Source organism: Rutidosis leptorrhynchoides, chromosome 2 (genome assembly GCF_046630445.1).
Source record: "Rutidosis leptorrhynchoides isolate AG116_Rl617_1_P2 chromosome 2, CSIRO_AGI_Rlap_v1, whole genome shotgun sequence".
Classification (NCBI taxonomy): domain Eukaryota; kingdom Viridiplantae; phylum Streptophyta; class Magnoliopsida; order Asterales; family Asteraceae; genus Rutidosis; species Rutidosis leptorrhynchoides.
The window spans coordinates 634,039,493-634,056,438 of record NC_092334.1 but is presented as its reverse complement, the minus strand read 5'-3'; the positions used below and the strand labels follow the sequence as shown (position 1 = coordinate 634,056,438).

The window sequence follows — 16,946 nt, the reverse complement described above, 5'->3', positions numbered from 1 at the left end:
CTCAATTTCTGTCTTAATTAATGGCTCCCCGACAGGTGAATTCCATCTAAGGCGGGGTGTTAGGCAAGGTGTCACGACCCGGAAAATTTCGACTAATTTTGAACCAAACTCTCAATACGATTTAATATCTTTGACACGATAAGCAAAGTCTACAATGATTGAGTCTCACAAATTTTGAACTATTTTCGTACATTCATTTGACTTCAACCATTCCCGACGATTCACGAATAATTACTTGTAAATATATATATACAATAATTTGAAATACAATTTGAAATAGTATATGATTTAATTAATTATGTAAAAATTGGAAATTTTAGGAAGACTTTTAGATATTAACTATTTAGCAAAGGAGCACGAATAAGGTCCGAAATAAATTGATGTCGATAAGTAAACTGCAAATTTATGGCAGCTAACTATTTATGATTGAAACTACTATTATCTTACACGATTCTATTTCTTTTGAATATGATATGAATATTACTGTTATTGGATTCTTAATAACCTCCTTTATCATATATATATATATATATATATATATATATATATATATATATATATATATATATATATATATATATATATATATATATGTGCATCCATGCATATAGAACAAAAACAAGTTTCTTATTTTCCTTTGATGCTCGACAAATTTTACCAACCCATCACCTTTATTTATATTCTTATTACTTGTTCATATTTAATCTAATAAATAATACATATATGCACGTTCCTAAAATCCTATATGTGATATTTTATTATATTATTATAGAGATAGTGGTGCACAATCACATAAAGTATTTGCCAAATTATTCAACAATCATCACCCTTATTACTGTTTTTGATTGATGATTAAATATCCTCTATATACATATATGTGCACACACTTACATACACAATTACATTAACACAAACATTTTTTTTGTTTCTTGAAACCGAGCCATCACCACTTTTCTTCTTCGATAATCACCATGATCATCCATAAACCATCTCAGACCACCACTCACGGCAACCTGCTGTTATCCTTTTCTTTTTTTACTGTTTCCATCGTGAATACCAACAAAACCATCACCATTTTAATCGTTGTTTCTTACTTCTACTGCTGAGTTATTTTATGTTTTTAATCGACTTACTAAGCTGCTACTACTACCTCTTTGTTTCCTGTTTCAAACGAACACAGCTGTTGGGGTTGTTTTACGATCATCAAAAGCCACCACACTAAGACATCGTAGACAACCATCTTACCATCTCTAGTTTACCATCGTGATCCATCTATAACCGACAACCCTCACTATCATATTCAAATCCATCACCACCTTATCTCTCTCTACCCATCTATCTAATTTTTTTTTTTCGCATTATGAACTTGTTTTAATACCAAACGAAAACCTCCTACCGCTAGTCTGTTCTTTTACTGTTTCCTTTGTGAACACCACAACAAAACCCTACTTGTTACCATTTGAATAATCGTTGCTTGTTGTGTTCCTGTCTCTGTTCGGACGCCACTCAATAACGGGTCTGCTGCAGGCTACTGCAGTCTCTTATTCTGTTTCTGTTGGTTCGTAACCCACCCAAAACCACCGCCACTATTATTTGTTGTTGTTCCTTATATCTACTGCTACTGCCTAATTCCGCATATTTAATAAAGTTACACGATAATACATGTGTGATATTATTAAAGGTAGTGGCCGACCAGGGGAACCAATAAAGGGACGTATTTTTTGGATAAAGTTATGATTAGGATCACAATCCATATCAATTATAGAGTATATCTTCAAATATTCGGGACTTTTGATTAAGTGTTGGGCCACCGCAATATAACATTTTTGGACCGAGATTTAATTAATTAGTTGGGCTTATTTAATTGCTAAACGGGCCGTGTTATTAGGCTTCATATTTGGGTCAGGATATGGAGAGGAGGACGGAATGTATATAAATATTATTATGATAATAATAGCATTATGATGGCGGTGGAGTAATAATCATTATGTTCATTATGATGATTATGATGATAAAACCATGGAATGATGGAGATGATGATGTGATTCATTATGATGATGAACTTATGATGAAAAACAGTTTCGTACTTGTTAAAAGAAAAGACACGCTAATAATTACCAAAATAAACTGACGATCCATGGGTTTAGTAGTGTGTTGTGAAACGAGGGGTCATGGGTTCGAATCTAGGTTGTGACATATTTGTTATCTTTTTGAGGTATTATTATTACTATTAATATTATTAATATCATCATTATTATTATTATTAAAATTATCATTTTTATTATTAAAAGTATTAAAATTTTCATTTTTATTAAGGTTATCATTATTATTCAAACTATCATTATTATTATTATCATTATTAGAATTTTTAATATTATTATTATTATTATCATTATTATTATTATTAGTATTATTAACATTATTTTAGTATTATTATAAATATAAATATTATTTTAACAAATAAAAGATAATTATATAAAAATATAATTATTACATATATCATAAGTATATTTAAATTTTCTGTATCATATAAAAATAACATATATATAGATATATATAACATTTGAAATAATAAATACATTACTATTTTAAATAAGTAATATATTATATAATTTATATATATAGACTGGTTTGATTACCATTATATGTTCATTATATGTTTTAATATATATATAAAACTAATATAGGTTCGTGAATCCGAGGTCAAACCTACACTTGTTAAATGACGTCATATGTATTTTTACTACAAAATACAGTATGGTGAGTTTCATTTGCTCCCTTTTTAATTGCTTTTGCAATATATATTTTTGGGCTGAGAATATGTGACAACCCGGAAATTTCCAACCAAATTTAAACTTTATCTTTATATTATTTCGACACGATAAGCAAAGTTTGTTAAGTTAAATCTCAAGAATTTTAAATTGTGTTCATACATTCATTATAACCTCGACCAAATTCCGACGATTCACGAACCGTTATATATAAATAAATATGTATATATATATGTATATATATATTATAACTTGAGAATATTAATAAAGTATTAAACGTATAATACTTTACATGAACGTATTTGTTTCAATATGTTTATCGATGAAATTAGAAGATAATATCAAATGATTGATTTATCAGATACATTATGATATGATTACGGGTCTATGTTATGAGGTCCACTGTGATTTAAGAAATCTATTCTTTTTGACAACATTCGGAAAATGGTAAAGTGATTTATAAGTAAGAACGTGAAGTGTAAATAACTTAGATGTTGGATATCGACAAGTTAAGTAACTCGACATTTTTCATTAAGATGATTTCATACGTTTATTTAACCTTTGAACTTTATCTCATGCTTCACCAACAAACTGTAATTTAAAAACTTGAAACCTATTATGAATATATATGATTCTACTTTTCTAAAACATTTTATGATATAACGATTTCCATTATTTTAACCTTTAAACAAAATGATTCTTAAAAATATATTTGGTTTTGGAAAACAAAATTATTATATTTATTTGATTTAGTTTCAAACGTACAAAAACGTTTTCAGTTTAAAAAGAACTTTATTATTAAAACGTATATAACTTTTATAAATATCTAGAACCACTTTTGACAACTCATTACTTAACCAGTATGATAAAGATAACGATATTTATATTTTATTTTATTAAATATATATAACGATTTAAATTAATATTATACATATTTATACGCGTATTATACGTACATAGTTTTATACTTTTACTATACTTAAACTTTACCTTTACTTTATTTTTACTTTACTTTAACTTTAATAATTCACTTTAATAATTCATACTTTAATAATTCACTTTAATAATTCATACTTTAATAATTCACTTTAATAATTCATACTTTAATAATTCACTTTAATAATTCATACTTTAATAATTCACTTTAATAATTCAAAAATCTATTATAAATAGAATTCAATAGGTTTCATTATTTCATAGAAACTTGAAAATATTTTTCTCTAAACTCTCTCAATCGATTTACATATATATATTTACTCCGTATTATTTCAAGATATTATTAGTATACATAAAATATTACGTCAGAGTGCTGTCCGAGTGATTTCGAAATTGTTTTTCGAATGGGATTGGATTAAGGAAATTATGGGTTATAGCTATGGAGGTGATTGGGTATGGTTCATGGGTATGCTCGTGAGGTCAATATAGTGTTTATCATCTCCGTTACGTCTACGTACCTTTCCTGCAATATTGAATCTCAATATTGATACGTGAGTACTCATAATTTAGCTTTTACATACTAATAGTGTATCCCTGACTAGTGCTCGAGTATATAGGATTATGCATGTTTGTACTTTTGATATTGTCTTTAGTTAGGTTATGTTGAATCCTGAATTAGTTATATATGCGACTGAGATAAGGTATAAGATATGCATGTCGTTGGAAAGCTAGCGAAAAATTAAGAACTTTTCATTTAGATATCGAATGATTTCGATGAACGGATTTGAAGTTATAGTCCATCGAATTTTTGTATTATTATTAAAAATGATTATTATTATCGTCGTTATTATTGTCGTTCTAGTTTTATCTTATTATTATTATTATTATTATTATTATTATTATTATTATTATTATTATTATTATCTTTATCAATAAAAGGATTTATCATTAAAAAAATTGTTATTTTTTTTATTATTACTATCGTTATTATAGTTAAAGTTATAATTAGTATTATTATTATTATCCAATTATTATTATTATTATTATTATTATTGGTATTATTATTATTATCATTATTAATATATATATCATTATTTAAAAATGGTTATTGTTATTGTTAATATTATTATTACTATATTATCATTAAGATAATTATTAGTATTATCGTTAATAATGTTATAGTAACTATCATTATTAATATTAGTGTAATTAAAACAAATATTTGTAACACCTAATTATTTTGATTACTATTATTATCATTATTACGAACACGATATAAAAGACGATTAAAAGCAATTAAACGAAACGATTAGGAAATAATGGGTAAGAGTATCATGATGAAATTAAAATATTATAAGATATTGATTTAGATAAAATTATCGTTCTTATTATTTTTATCATTACTATTATTATTATTAAAATTATCGTTAGTATTAAAATTATCATTTTAACAAAAATTATCATTTTAATAGAAATGTCATTGTTACTATAAAATATCATTATTATTATTATTTTAAATAGAATTATTATTTTAAAGATAATATTAAAAATTATCGTAAATATTAAAGTTATCATAATTAGAATTATCGTTTTATCATAATGTCATCTTAGTAATTATAAATATTGATATTTTTATAATAATAATTATTATTACAAAATAATACAACTTTTACTTACTATCATTATAGATATTATTTTATCAAATAAATATTTGATACAAACATATTTTACTACGTGTAATAACTTACTTTAATAATACCTATCATATTATCTTTATAATATTAAATGAACCCTATAAATTTTATTACTTAATATATATAAAAGTATATTTTATTATATAAATATAATATAAAATTTTATTTATTAATAAATAAATTATATTATTTACTCTAATAAATCTTTTAAAAATATTTAAAAATATAAAACGACGATATTTAAACTATATATTAATCATGTATAGATTTTTGGAAATTATTTTGAGTCAAATTTACTTTTGTTGACTTTTGCATATTAGTCTCGAGCATTAGGATTGTGGTACACTATGACTTGACCTAATTTGTTAGACAAATATTGACCAACACATAAATATATATAATTAATTTAGGTTCGTGAATCCGAGGCCAACCTTGCACTTGTTCAATGACGTTATATGTATTTTTACTACGAAATACAGTATGGTGAGTTTCATTTACCTTTTTACCCTTTATATTTTTGGGACTGAGAATACATGCGCTTTATAAATGTTTGACGAAATAGACACAAGTAATTGAAACTACATTCTATGGTTGAATTATCGAAATCGAATATGCCCATTTTTATTAAAGTCTGGTAATCTAAGAATTAGGGAACAGACACCCTAATTGACGCGAATCCTAAAGATAGATCTATTGGGCCTAACAAACCCCATCCAAAGTACCGGATGCTTTAGTACTTCGAAATTATATCATGTCCGAAGGAGGATCCCGGAATGATAGGGGATATTCTTATATGTATCTAGTTAATGTCGGTTACCAGGTGTTCACCATATGAATGCTTATTTTTTGTCTCTATGCATGGGACGTATATTTATGAGAACTGGAAATGAAATTCTTGTGGTCTATTAAAATGATGGAAATAAATGATTATGATAAACTAATGAACTCACCAACCTTTTGGTTGACACTTTAAAGCATGTTTATTCTCAGGTGTTAAAGAAATCTTCCGCTGTGCATTTGCTCATTTTAAAGATATTACTTGGAGTCTTTCATAGCATATTTCGAAGAACGTTGCATTCGAGTCATTGAGTTCATCAAAGATTATTATTAAATCAATTTATAGTTGGATAGTGGATATTATGAAATGGTATGCATGCCTGTCAATTTTTGATGTAAAGAAAGATTGTCTTTTAAAAACGAATGCAATGTTTGTAAAATGTATCATATAGAGGTCAAATACCTCGCAATGTAATCAACTATTGTGAATCATTTATAATGTATATGAACGGGTCCTTTCAGTTGGTATCAGAGCGGTGGTCTTAGCGAACCAGGTCTGCATTAGTGTGTCTAACTGATAAGTCGTTAGGATGCATTAGTGAGTCTGGACTTGGACCGTGTCTGCATGTCAAAAGTTTTGCTTATCATTTCTAGTCGGAAATCATCTGCTTATCATCCATAGGAAATTACCTGCTTATTATTATTAGTCTAGACACGTCTTGCTACATTAATTGCATGAGTAGTGTATAGACAAAATTCATATCTTAGCGTATCTGCTAAATCATATCTTATCGTATCTGTTACTTTAAACTTTGCCTGACATATCCCGCAAATTCCTCCGTAATCTATGAAATCTTTTGATCTCTATATATAGATATCCTATGTAAATAGAATACCACCCGATAGCCGAAAAATTATTTTATATCGAAAATCCTATGTATTAATTGTTTGATACCGTACATTAAACTTATTGGTTTAAATATCTATTTGAATATATATGATAAGTTGAAATATTTATTATTAAAATTAATTATAAATAACTTCCAATGTGTATTTAAAAACTGATTTATGTATATCAAATAAAGATATATACATATATATAATTTTAAGTTATTTAGTAAACGATAGTAACATTCATTTTGTTAATTCGATTGGTATTTAGATAAGTGAACTAAAACGTTTAAGATGAACAAGTAAAACACTAATTTGATACAGTATTTTCAAATTGCTACAATACCCAAAATGCTACAGTGTTTTTGAAAATCACTATTTGCTACAGTAAAAATTGACTTGCTACAGTGATTTGCTACAGTAAAAATTGACTTGCTATAGTGAATTGCTACAGTAAAAATTGGCTCCTACAGTAACTTTGCTACAGTAAAACACTATTTCAAAATGAAAATATATGTATTATATATATATATATATATATATATATATATATATATATATATATATATATATATATATATATATATATATATATATATATATATATATATTAACAAATAGCGAGACAATGATCTATAGAAGTAAATGACCAAAACACTCAAATGTATAAGTTATACCTCGAGTGGTATAGTTTATGGATGATTTAAGACTATATTTTGACAAATGTACGATTCACGAAACTTAAAGTACAAGTTATCTCAGTATACGAAAGGACGTTCGAAAAACCGGAACCGGGATATAAGTCGAGTGACGACGTACGACTTATCGGAATGAAAATTACAAGTCAACTATGCACGTGAATATAATATATTATATATAAAATTAATATAAATTATATATAATATATATTATTTTTAAAATATGTCGACAAGCTTGATGACAAACAATATGTGAGCTGGAAGGGGAGGCCATGCGATCGCATGGCCACAGGCCTTCAAACCCATGCGATCGCATGGCAGTGTTTGTCAGGCCACATCTATAAATTCCAGTGTTTTCGCTCGATTTGAATCACACACATACACAAATATATATATACTCCGTAATATTATTTATTATTTATTATTATTATTATTATTATTATTATTATTATTATTATTATTTTTAATAATAAGATTATTATTAATCTTATTTTTTTTTATTATTAGTGTTATTATTTTTGCGATACAAAAATAATAATGTACATAAAATATTACGACGGAGTGCTGTTCAAGTAATTTTCAAAACGAGTTTCCGAGCGAGCTAGAGCTAAGGAAAATATGGGTTATTGTCAAGGAAATTATGGGTAATGTTCGGGGGTATTTTTGTGAATCAAACCTCGTGTTTATCATCTCCGATGCGTCTACGTGCTTTCCTGCAATATTGTATATCAATATTAAACTGTGAGTTTCATTGATCCCTTTTTAATTGCTTTTGCAATATATATTTTTGGGCTGAGAATACATGCACTTTATTTTAAACAATGGACACAAGTACATACTAAATTCTATACTGAGTTTGAACCTAAAACCCCTTAGCTTTGGTGACTAGTAACTGTCGGTTATATGAACTGGTGGGCGCGAGTAGTAGTATATGGATCCATAGGGCTTGATATCCCCGTCCGAGCTAGAGCACTAGCCTTTTAACGGACGTATGCTATTTGAGAAGCGTACACGTTGGTTTGCGTGTATTTATTAAGATGATTATACAAAGGGTACAAATTATATATACGTTAAGTTTAGTTACCAGGGTGCTCAATTTCGTAGAATATTTTGATAAACGTTTCTGGATGAAACAACTGAAATCTTGTGATCCACCTTTATGTACAGATTATGCAAAACATTAAAACTATGAACTTACCAACCTTTGTGTTGACACTTGTTAGCATGTTTATTCTCAGGTTTCCTAGAAGTCTTCCGCCGTTTGCTTACATATTATACAAGCTATGTGCATGGAGTCTTGCATGCTTTATTCAAGAAAACGTTGCATTCACAAAACCATCATCATGTATCTATTTTAACTGCATTGTCAAAGGAAGTATTATTGTAAACTATTATTTACGGTGATTGTCTATATGTAGAAATCATCAGATGTCGAAAACCTTGGAATTAAATATTCATTTATGGTATGCCTTTTCAAAAGAATGCAATGTTTACAAAACGTATCATATAGAGGTCAAATACGTCGCAATGAAATCAATGAATGACGTGTTCGTCCATATGGATTTGGAGCGATCGTCACATAAGTATGGTTACCAAGTGCTCAACCACTTAGAATATTTTTATTAAAACGTTTATGTATATGAAATCTTGTGGTCTATTAATATATTGAAATGATTGTTATGATAAACCTATGAACTCACCAACCTTTTGGTTGACACTTTTAAGCATGTTTATTCTCAGGTATGAAAGAAGTCTTCCGCTGTGCATTTGCTCATATTACTTGGAGTCATCCCTGCATATTTAGGACAGTACCTCGCAATGGGATCAAATGTTGATGACTTCGTCCAGGAGGATTAGGACGGATTTACAATACGCGGATGACACGATTTTTTTCGGGGAATGGAGTAAGCGTAATGCTCGAAACTTAATGTATTTACTAGAATGTTTTAAAAGGGCTTCGGGTTTAAAGGTGAACTACAATAAAAGTTACATTTATGGGGTAGGTATTAGCAACTCAGAGGTGGAAGATCTTGCCTCATGGTGTTCTTGTCAAGCGGGTAAGTTACCTTTTATGTATTTGGGTCTCCCTGTGGGTAATAAGATGAAGAAATTGAAAGATTGGTCCCCGGTTATCGAAAAGTTCAACAATCGGTTATCGGAGTGGAGAGCTAAAATGATTTCATTCGGTGGTCGTTTGACTCTTGTTAAATCGGTTCTCTCTAGTTTACCGCTCTACTATTTCTCGCTTTTTCGTGCCCCTCCGTGTGTGCTAAAATGTCTAGAGAGTGTGAGACGTATTTTCTTTTGGGGTGGTTCGGGTTCAAACTCTAAAATGTCTTGGGTCAAATGGGAAACAATCATTCTTCCTCACGAAGAAGGAGGCTTAAATATCATGTCACTCAAATGTAAAAATCTTGCCCTTCTTTGTAAGTGGTAGTGGAGGTTCAAAACCGAAACCAACACTTTGTGGGTCTCGGTGATTCGTAGCATTTATGGTTCTAATGGAGGACTTGTGATTGGTAACGGGCCTGCCCGTAACCCAAGCGCTAGTCTTTGGTCTTTTATTTGTGATGCAGGAAAACACGTTAATGGGCTAGGGATCCCCTTCTCTAGTTCATTTACTAGCGCAATTGGAAATGGGGCGGACACAATGTTTTGGGATGACACTTGGATCGGGAACGTTTGCTTCAAAGAAAGATTCAACAGGCTATTTCGACTTTCCCTTGACAAAGCAGCAACAGTGCAAGAGATGTTTCATAACTCAAATGGTGGGCTGTCGGTTGGCGGTTCTTGGGCCCGTGAGCCCACTGGCGAACTGCAGCAGAACTTCAAGAGTTGCGTGGGCTAATTCAGCCCATTAAGTTGGTTAGCGAAAAACAAGATGGGTGGCAGTGGACACTAGACGAAAACAAGGGGTACACGGTTATGGTAATGTCCAAACTCATTGATAGTATCACATTGGTTCGTGAAAATTCGGCGGTAGAGACCTTGCGTAACAGATTAGTTCCAAAAAAAGTGGAGATCTTCATTTGGCGAGCGAGAAGGGGGCGCATTCCAGTTAGACTTGAACTAGACAAAAGGGGTATTGACTTACATAGCGTGAGATGTCCGGTTTGTGATGAGGGTATAGAGTCGGTTGAACACATTCTTTTTTCTTGCCTATTCGCTCAAGAGGTGTGGTTAAAAGTTCTAAATTGATGGGGATACAATACGTCAATTTTTGGCTTCGACGACATCTTTAATGGGACTTTTGGTTCGCTAGCTACAGACAACAATTTTTTTTTGTGGCAAGCGGTTTGTTGGATTGTTTGTTATTTGCTTTGGAAGAATCGTAATGAAAAGGTTTTCAAGAACAAAATTGGGGCGGTTCCTACACTAATCTTGGAGATTCAAACCCTATCTTTCGACTGGCTTTCGAGGAGACAAAATCGACATAAGCTCGAGTGGCATAATTGGTTTTCTAACCCCATATCGTGCTAGTTGCAATCTTTGCAACCTAATTCGTGTGTAGTTTTCTGTATTTTCTTGTTGTTTTTTAAGTGACTACAATGACACATTTGTACTTATATCGTTGATTAATATAATTCCTACTTGCTTTTAAAAAAAAAAATGCATAAACTATTTTTAATCTTAACCGTTAAAATAATCTGATACGTACACATGACATAAAATACGTCACGCACAAAATCAATTTACAATGCTAACCCTCTTATCACACACATGAATTAGCTTTTAGTAACAGATCAAAAAATAGTACCGAGCCTCACGATGAAACCCTATCCCAATTTTCTTTTAGTTTGATTTTATCACGATCAATGAATCTTTTTGAAACCTAATTTGAGGGGGATTTTACGAATCTGATATCAATCGGAAAACATTTGTGATGATATATTTTCCAAATCAATCCATCGTCAACAACCTTCGGTTCATATAATGCTTCGATTTAATTTAAGATATGCAAGAAGGTACCAATACTAAGATTCCAGGTTTTGAATTCGATATAGTCCTCATACTCAATATTCGGATGGAGGTATCTTTAATTAGGTTTATAAGTTTAATATTGATTTCGTTACTAATCTTTACTACGACAATTTTAATACTTATTGCGTTTTAATCTTTTAACAATTAATCTTGAACAAGACAAGATTTCGTTTATAATCTTTAACCATTTGTAATTTGTAATATTTGTTCATTCACTACTTTGTTTGTTGGATTCATTATTGCTCGAAGTAATTGAAATATTGGAGTTTTAAATATGAATTGAAATCATTGCATATAACATGATTCAATCGAAATCACCGACTTCCTAATAAAAAATGAATTATTCAACGAAAAAGCTTAACAACACGCGGTGTTAGTGTTTTTTTTAATCAAGCAAGTTGTAGATGATTGAAGCTACTAAGAAGTTATATAGCTTGTCTTTTGATGTTGTGTGATGTAACGAACCCTATTTGTTTAATTTGGGTATACAGACTGGAAAATCAAAGCATTTTGTTTAACTTTATAATGAAAATTAAATTTGTGTAGGTGGCAAAGATTGTTTTTTTTTTTTTTTTTTTTTTTTTTTTTTTTTTTTGTTAACGGTGGAACCCAACTACGAAGCAGGCACATTGGCCCCAACGCAGCGAGTAAACCACCGGGTAAGATTGTTGCTGAAACCATGCACAAGTACCTTTTGTTTGAGCATTTGTTGCAAGTACAGATCATCCCTGCAGAGCGTGTTCATCTCTAACTGTAAGTTTCTGAATCATACTCGAGAGTTTGATTTCCTTGAAGTTCTTGCTGGAATGCATGTAACTTGTAGTACTTGATTATCTTATATGAATATGATGTTAAAGAACGCCTGTATATTAAAACTACCTAGAACTCTATTTCACTATCTACAAATACCGTAGAAGAGTTGTATTATATTTTTTTTAAATATATGTAATATGGATGGATTGTAAATGCCTTAATTTGACTATTTTTTTCTTTGCTTTATTTTATTATTTTCCTGCTCCGTAGGAGGTCAACATGTTATCCTCATTCTTATGAAGTGCTTAAATTGCACATTGTATTTTGTGAGTGAATATAAACCAATTCGGGGACGAGGTTATATATTTGTACTTTTTGGTTTTTGTGAGTTGGGCCACTACTAACATTGTTCAATATGATAAACAAGTGGGGAGTGAAGTATCTTCCCCTAAGAAGATCAAGTTTGATAACTAAAAGTGCACTTCGGAGTCAGAAAAGATGCAAATCTTAAAATAACAATACGTCATATTAGCAAGAAGGAAAACAGCTGTGTGCTGTGTTTTTCACGTGTAGCTTTGCTTGATTTGTTAATGTTCTATTTGGTTGATATTCAGTTTATTTTATTGTGGTGGATTACATCAGATTTCTACAGATTTTTCTGCTTGATTAATAGGGGTTTAATTGTTTAGTTATGGTTTTTTTTAGGTGCGCTTCCAACTTTTTGGATTGAAGTGAAATTTTCCCGCTAGAAGGTATCTTATATTTCAGGGTCTCTATTCGCTTTAACCTTCTCCCTAGGAAATAACTATCTTCTTTTTTAAAGGTTTTAATTTTTCCGATAACGTGTCAAATGCACAGAGGTTTACATCAACTTTGCAAACTGGTCAGCTGGTAAAACGGGCCAGTGATTAGAAGTTTCTTAATTCGAGGTCATAAGTTGATGGCTGAAAATGACAGGTATTTGTTGATTTTTTTTCTAATTTGTTCTAAGCAATTGAGTTTCTTTTTCCAATTTTTGTTGTTTCTTCTAATAATATAAGTTAGATGATTTTTACTTGCATCAAATCGATGTTTGATTATATCATATGTATATTTAAGTTTATCATCAACAAACACAATAGGTACATTTTACAAATTAGAATTGTTACTATGCAAAACATTTACCGACAAACATGCTATTTGCATCAAATTGCATTTTGTTTTGTTTCATTCTCATTTGCTCACAGGTTTCATCTTTTTCACAAGCTGTAATTCATTTTTTGTTTACTATGTCATTTGATGCTTAAAGTTGCTATAATCATATCATTAATTGTTTAAATGCTTTGTGTATTTTTATTAATTTAGGAATAGCAGATTACATCTATGTTTCATTTGTATCTATATGTGTGATCCAGATCTTGTTATTGGGCCACATAAATAGATGTAGTGATATAATTGATGGTGTGTTTGGCCGACGAGCTTATGGGAGCTTATGGAAACTTATTGGAGCTTGAGTTTATAATTTTAATAAGCTACAAGTCATAAGCTTTGTTTGACAAAACAAAAAAGTAGAGCTTATAGAAAAAAGAAGCTCTACAAAAAGAAGCTCTTGAAACTAGCTTTTGAAAAAAAAAAGTGATTATGAGAGAAAATTTACTAATATACCCTTTATTATATTAGTTTACATTTCATATATGGGTCCTTTTAAGTCATTTCACAAATATAAGCTTCAACTTCAACTACTTACCAAACACTTATAAAACACAATAAGCTTCAACTTCTAGCTTCAAAATAAGCTCCAGCTCCAGCTACAAGCTCCGATTGTTACTTTTCTATAAGTGTGACACGTTTATCTGAAGCACTCAGAATAGCGTTAGTCTTTCATTCGGATGGTTATTTTTGTCTTTTCGCACTTTATTTCTTATACTAATTGGCTAAATATTGTTTGTTTTGATTTTAAGTGGTTACATGTTAAGGTTATAATATGTTGGTGAAAGATACTTGAAATAGGCTTAGGTGGGAGGATATATTTTCTTTAGAGATTCATGCTTTAATGAGTATGGAGATGGAGATTTTAATGAGTATGGAGATGGAGATAGAGATGGAGATCATGAACCCAAGCACAACCTAACATGTAATTGAAAACCTATATTCTACACAAACGTATAACATGTGTTTCATTTCAAATAAACTTATAGCATAATTTTGTTTGTAAAATCTCGCAAATTTGCTGGTTATAAACTAGTTATATATAATAACAAAGTCAACTTTTGCTAATCAATTTTAAAAAAACTTTAAATGAAGAAAAAGTGACCATTGGATTAAAGAGAAACTTTCAATATTAAGCATTAGATCATTGATCACTTAACAATTGTCTCTCTTCGAATTGTCCAGTGACCACAATACCCCTTCAAAATCAAATTACGATAGCTTTTCTAAAATCCCTATTCACAATCTGAGATCCAAAACATCACCACCATCACTAAATTAGGGTTCTTCGTTCTATCTACAAATCAATTGCGAAATCGCCCAATCTACAATCCATTATTGACTATCAACTATCCAAATCAACAATGCCTATGCTAAATTAGGGTTCTTCAGTGTCAATACCCTAATTTCTTTTCTTCTAAGTTCTAATCATTCAGCCCAATCCAATTTCATGTATTAACTTTTACGGTATAGTTATATTATTTTGAAAATGTGATTTTCTTTCAAGATTAGGGTTTTGTGATTGTTCATGATTATTTTACAAGTGGTCCTGATCAACTGATTGAGTCGGAATTGTATTGTTTTGTGATTGTTCATTGAATTTTGCGATTGAATTTCATCAATACCTATTATTTTTGTTCGATTAATTAGGGCGGGTTAAATAAATTGTTGTCGTGGTTCTTAATTTGTAAGATCTTTATCATTCAGTTTCATACTATATTTGGTGATTTGTATAGTTAGTGTTTCATTAATATCTGATTTATGATTTGTAGATTTCGAAGACATACTATTTTTGTCGGGTGATCATCTTTACCGCGTGAACTATCTTAACCCGTTGCAGGTAGGCATATGCTTGCTTTATCGATCGCATATAAGTCATAAGACCAGCTATTGGACTTATTTTCGCTTAACTTTTTAACTTTGCATTAGTGAATTAGTTTGTGTTATCAGTCATATGAAATATTTTATGTCTACATTAGGTTTAGAAATATTCCTATTATCACCATCAGTCATATGCATAAAAGTTATTAACAAGTTATTGCTCAACAAGTTCTGAAACTAACTATAGTTTGTTCAACAACCACAATTTGTTCTCATGATACTTTTGTTTAATAAACTGCTACTTTTCTTCTGTGAATGGAAGATGCACTGATGGGGGCAAGCATGATATTTCGATAGATATCAACATGTCTTTGGGTTAGAACATGTCTAATGTTTAAACTAATAATAGCAATTAAACTCGCAATGAGCTCAACCGATATAATAAGTTATGTAATGAATATCCGTGTTTCATATCTTTCTTATATTAATAATATTAACATTCATATTCTGAGGATATCTGCCATACTTTAGTGACATGTCTTACACTACTACACAATTTATGTACCGAATATTCATGTTATAAAATATTTGTGTTTGAAGATTGTAATTCTCCTTTTATTTGTCTAACATCGTCGAATACTTCAGGGAAAAGTTGAAAGAATATGCTCAATGATACAGGTATGATGCAGATATACGTGAAGATGGTGATGGATATTTCATGGGCCCAATCATTGATTGTGTTTCAAGGAGTGGGCCAAGTTTGAAAAGATGGACCAGGGAGCCGGATTGACATGGTGCAAAAGAAATACGGAGTATGAATTAGAATTGGTGTCCAACTAGTTTTCCTATTTTATTGGTTTTATTGTTTATCTATAAATAATTTTAATTTGTTTAGCTTGAAGTTTATCAAAAAATTAGTTTGTTATTTTGTTTTAGCCGGATAGTTGGTTGAGGCTATAAAAGGCCTTCGGTTTTAATTGTAAAGTTTAGTTTTTGTTTTATGATAAAAAGTTACGTGGAATAAAAAAAAAAGCCGCGAAGGTCTTTTTGTTCAACCGAGAAGGTTGTGTCCTATTTAAACCGAGAAGATTCTTTCATTCCGCATTATGTGGTATCAGATTTCAGGCATGGCTAAACAAGATGAGTTCGAGAGATTGAATCGCAAGATTCAAGATTTGGAAGACATGCAACATCTCTTGCGTAATATAGAGATGGAGCTTGAAAATCTTGAATTTTCAAGAAAGCTTCAACCAAATGACTTTGTTAATTCGGTTGATCAATTTTTTGACATGGAGTACGTTTCTGATCTTTGTGTGGTTGAAGATACTGTCCCTATTTATGATACCGGCGGTGAGGAAGAGGAAGACGAGTCACAAGAGGACGGGTTAAAAATGTCAATCGATCATGAGAGTGAAGATGAGACGGTTGATCTTTTT

The 16,946-nt window shown here is 30.1% G+C and overlaps 1 long non-coding RNA gene across 1 annotated transcript; it reads left to right on the top strand.

Moving 5' to 3' along the window:
* The first annotated feature begins 12,409 nt into the window (after positions 1-12,409).
* Positions 12,410-16,559, top strand: LOC139893649 (uncharacterized). Its single transcript, XR_011774644.1, has 5 exons — positions 12,410-12,501; positions 13,207-13,253; positions 13,360-13,458; positions 15,462-15,529; positions 16,189-16,559. It is a non-coding gene; the product is annotated as an uncharacterized lncRNA (long non-coding RNA).
* Positions 16,560-16,946: the final 387 nt, after the last annotated feature.